General features: G+C 50.4%; 1 pseudogene across 1 annotated transcript in view; it reads left to right on the top strand.

The window, feature by feature from the left end:
* The window catches only part of LOC308368391, a 70,441-nt pseudogene that overhangs the window by 49,341 nt on the left and 16,100 nt on the right, over window positions 1-5,000 (top strand). Inside the window, exon 19 of the transcript XR_013969077.1 lies at window positions 2,374-3,474. The product of XR_013969077.1 is annotated as an uncharacterized misc_RNA (transcript). The remainder of the gene's footprint in view (window positions 1-2,373; window positions 3,475-5,000) is intronic.

Below are 5,000 nucleotides of genomic sequence, written 5' to 3'. Positions count from 1 at the left end.
CTTGCTACAATTGTAAAGTCCAGTTAGGTCCAGTTTGGTCTTGTGACGTAAAATGTAATTCTTAGAATCATAGAAACAGGGTGACATTAAGGGCGACATTAAGGGCATTTAAGGGCACAGCCAGCGCTCCACCCCAGAACCAACAGGATAGAAAGCAGATTTCAATGGGCGAGCATGATGCAGTGTGTGTGTGTGTATGTATGTGTGTGTGTGTGTGTGTGTGTGTTTGTGTGTTTTATGTTTATGGCGAGCATGAAGCTGTGTGTGTGTGTATGGCTAACATGAAGCAGCGATTGTGAGTGTCTACGGCAAGCATAAAGCAGTGTGTGTATGTGTGTGTGTGTGTGTGTGTGTGTGTGTGTGTGTGTGTACGGCAGGCATGAAGCAGCCTTTTGTAACCTGTGTTTGCTAACAGGCTTGGTTCCTTTCCTCTCCATCTCCATCTCTCTCTCAAATTCAGCTTATTTGGGATGGCAATGATACGATGTATCTCTCCCACAATGTCTACCCCCCCTTACCCTCTCTCTCTATCTATCTCTCTATCTCCCTCTCTCTCTCTATCTCTGTATCTATCTCCTTCTCTCTCTCTCTCTCTCTCTATCTATATTCAAATTCAAATGGCTTTATTGCCATGACTGCATACAATACAACATTGTCAAAGCATATTTACACAGAATATACAATTGAAATTAACATAAATAAATAAAACAAACAATGAACAGTAACAGAACAAAGAGCATGCGGAACAATAGGAACTTTAGAAGGTAACAAAGGATATAAACATATAACAAGTTAATAATTAATTAGTAAACATTAAATATTAGCCACGTGGGACAGGGGGTTCACAGAGCTGTGGAGCTCATGGCAGGCTGCTACATATCCAGTCTACAGCAGTAGAGTGTCTGTGTGTGTGTGTGTGTGTGTGTGTGTGTGTGTGAGTCTCTCCAGTCTACAGCAGTAGAGTGTCTGTGTGTGTGTGTGTGTGTGTGTGTGTGTGTGTGTGTGTGTGTGTGTGTGAGTCTCCAGTCTACAGCAGTCCTCCCTCTCTCCCAGTAGAGTGTGTGTGTGTGTGTGTGTGTGTGTGTGTGTGTGTGAGTCTCTCCAGTCTACGGCAGTCCTACCTCTCTCCCAGTAGAGTGTGTGTGTGTGTGTGTGTGTGTGTGTGTGTGTGTGTGTGTGTGTCTCTCCAGTCTACAGCAGTCCTCCCTCTCTCCCAGTAGAGTGTGTGTGTGTGTGTGTGTGTGTGTCTCTCTCCAGTCTACAGCAGTCCTCCCTCTCTCCCAGTAGAGTGTGTGTGTGTGTGTGTGTGTGTGTCTCTCCAGTCTACAGCAGTCCTCCCTCTCTCCCAGTAGAGTGTGTGTGTGTGTGTGTGTGTGAGTCTCTCCAGTCTACAGCAGTCCTCCCTCTCTCCCAGTAGAGTGTGTGTGTGCGTGTGTGTGTGAGTCTCTCCAGTCTACAGCAGTCCTCCCTCTCTCCCAGTAGAGTGTGTGTGTGTGTGTGTGTGTGAGTCTCTCCAGTCTACAGCAGTCCTCCCTCTCTCCCAGTAGAGTGTGTGTGTGTGTGTGTGTGTGTGTGTGTGTGTGTGTGTGTGTGTGTGTGTCTCCAGTCTACAGCAGTCTTCCCTCTCTCCCAGTAGAGTGTGTGTGTTTGTGTGTGTGTGTGTGTGTGTGTGTGTGTGTGTGTGTGTGTGTCTCTCCAGTCTACAGCAGTCCTCCCTCTCTCCCAGTAGAGTCGGGACTGTCTCCAGATCATTTAGACGAAGGAACTCTTTGTCTTATTTTGGCAAAATATTGGTTTCTAAGACTTCTATCTTCTTTCTATCTCCCTCTCTCTGTCTCTCTCTCCCTCTCTCTCTCTATCTCCTTCTATATCATTTCTCCCTCTCTTTCTCTCTCATCCTTACATTAAGTGGTGTCACATGCTATAACGATGTTAAACACGCTTTTACAGTAACCAGATCTGGTACCTGAGGATGCGGGGCAGCACAGTAACCATAGTAACCACAGTAACCATAGTAACCACAGAGCGTTATGTAATTCATCTTCTGCCGTCTCCTCAGATGTGGTACCAGAGGATGCGGGGCAGCACAGTAACCATAGTAACCACAGTAACCACAGTAACCATGGTAACCACAGAGCGTTATGTAACTCATCTTCTGCCGTCTCCTCAGATTTGGTACCAGAGGATGCGGGGCAGCACAGTAACCATGGTAACCACAGAGCGTTATGTAACTCATCTTCTTCTGCTGTCTACTCAGATCTGGTACCGGAGGATGCGGGGCAGCACAGTAACCATAGTAACCACAGTAACCACAGTAACCATGTAACCACAGAGCGTTATGTAATTCTTCTTCTTCTTCTGCTGTCTCCTCAGATCTGGTACCGGAGGATGCGGGGCAGCTGATCCAGAGCTCCACGGAGGTCCAGAAGCCCTCACTGGATCAGAACCAGAACTCCCAGGAGGAGGATGAGCCTCTCTCGGGCCCGCCGGAGGGTTCTGCTGTGGTGGAGCAGCCCCTGACCCACTTCACAGCAGAGCCTCCCCAGAACCAGCCCATGGAGGAGGTGCAACCGGCGGAACCTCCCGTAGGTTCTGGCGGTGAAGGGGTGCTGTGTAATGGACACTCTGGCAAAGGTTCCCCCAAATCCCAGCCCAAGTCTCGCACACCCCGGCCCCCGTCCCTGCCGATGAGCGCCTCCCTGAACGCCCCTGACCCGTCCGAAGTGGACGACGAACCTCCCGCTCCCCAGGCGGGCTACGACCTCGACCCCGAGCTCTTCGACAACAGCCTCAAGTCTCTCCTCAACGGAGGGTCCAGGCTTCAGAGCTCCCCACCACCCTCGGCCACAATCAGCCAATCAGAGCCGGAGGTCAATCCCTCAGAGGCACGCCCACAGGAGGCTCAGCCAGTTAAAATGGAGTTTGGCTTGAACGGACAGGACGCTCCGCCAGTTAAAATGGAGTTTGGCTTGAATGATGACGACGAGCCCAGGAAGCCACCGCCCAGGAAGCTGGGCAAGAAGACGGTGAGCAGGCTGCCCTCGGCCAGGAAGCCGCGCCCGAAAGCAGCCGAACCCGTCGTGGAACCCACCGTGGACTCCACGTCCTCGGACCTGGAACCAGCATTGGCCCTCGAGTCAACGCTGACCCAAAACCTGGATGACCTCCCCATCCCCAAAACCACCTCACGCGCTTTCGACCCCAGCCAGTGGGACGACCCCGACTTCAACCCGTTCGGAGGGGGAGCCAAGATGAGCAGCTCCCCCGTACTCTCTAAAGGGTCGTATAACTTCGACCCGGACACTCTAGATGATTCGTGGACCCGTTTAAAGCCTCCCGGACACTAGGGGGCGGCGGTGAGCTGTCTGACACGACAGGATGGCAGAGAAGCCAGAGAGACGACACTAGACGTCCCCCTGGAGGAGGAGAAGAGAGCGCGCCAGTCCCGAAGAAGAGCAAAGACAGGATCATCACGTGAGTGTCTCCGCTCGAACCCTCCTCCTCGCCAGCACGGCCTCTCTCTCTCTTGTCATCCCCTCCTCTCTCCCTCTCTCTTTTGTCATCCCTCCCTCCCTCTCTCTCTCTCTCTCTCTCTCTCTCTCGTCATCGCTCCCTCTCTCTCTCTCTCTCTCTCAGGAGAAGCAGCTCACACAGGAACAGAAACAGAACAGAGCAGGCCGGAACATTCCATGTCCACTGCCTGCCGTTTCATTACAAATGCCAGTGCTGAGTGTGTGTGTTTGTGTGTGTGTGTGTGTGCCACAGTCAGACACACTCCACCATATTCCCCTTCTGGAGGAGTTACTGGAGACCACTGCTACGTGTGATATATGACACGTGGTTAGGGTGTGTGTGTGTGTGTGTGTGTGTGTGTGTGTGTGTGTGTGTGTGTGTGTGTGTGTGTGTGTGTGGTCGAGTGTCTCTGTGTGTGTGTGTGTGTGTGTGTGTGTGTGTGTGTGTGTGTGTGTGTGTGTGTGTGTGTGTGTGTGTGTGTGGTGTGTGTGTGTGTGTGTGTGTGTGTGTGTGTGTGTGTGTGGTCGAGTGTCTCTGTGTGTGTGATTCTCCTACGTCACTGTGTGTGTTTATGAGGAGAAGTGAACAGATTGTACGCCCCACTCTCCCATCCAATCCCAAGCCATTTGTTGCTACACACACACACACACACACACACACACACACACCCTAACCACGTGTCATATATCACACGTAGCAGTGGTCTCCAGTAACTCCTCCAGAAGGGGAATATGGTGGAGTGTGTCTGACTGTGGCACACACACACACACACAAACACACACACTCGAGCACTGGCATTTGTAATGAAACGGCAGGCAGTGGACATGGAATGTTCGGCCTGCTCTGTTCTGTTCTGTTCCTGTGTGAGCTGCTTCTCCTGAGAGAGAGAGAGAGAGAGAGGAGCGATGACGAAGAGAGAGAGGAGAGAGAGAGAGAGAGGGAGGGAGGGATGACAAAAGAGAGAGGGAGAGAGGAGGGATGACAAGAGAGAGAGAGAGAGAGGGAGGGATGACAAGAGAGAGAGAGAGAGGGTTATACAAACAAGTCCCACTGACACACTGCACTTTAATGCAGTAAAAACTCAAGATCTGTAACCTGAAAAGAGTCCTCTAAGTCAGCTTGTACTGAGACTAACTAATCTCCCCCTAACAGCCATTAATAACTTCTCTCAGACAAGCGCTGCTTTCAAACTGAACACCAATACGATCATTCAAGAATCTAAAGAAAAATATCTTGAACATTGGCAAAAGGAGACAAAAAAACAAAGCAAATTAGAATGTTACCGGTCCATAAAATCAGAATACCAATTGGAAGAATATCTCTTTACTGTTAGAGATATAAAGCAGAGACAGATCCTGACCAAATACAGACTAAGTGACCACTATCTTGCCATAGAAAAAGGCAGACAAAGAAAATCCTGGCTGCCAAGAGAGCAACGAAATATGTGGTCACTGCGTAACAGGTGAGGTCGAGACAGAGGTGCACTT

This window comes from Sprattus sprattus (genome assembly GCF_963457725.1).
Source record: "Sprattus sprattus genome assembly, chromosome: 7".
Classification (NCBI taxonomy): Eukaryota; Metazoa; Chordata; class Actinopteri; order Clupeiformes; family Clupeidae; genus Sprattus; species Sprattus sprattus.
Note: the sequence above shows the minus strand (reverse complement) of the source record. Positions and strands in the feature narration are given on the sequence as shown.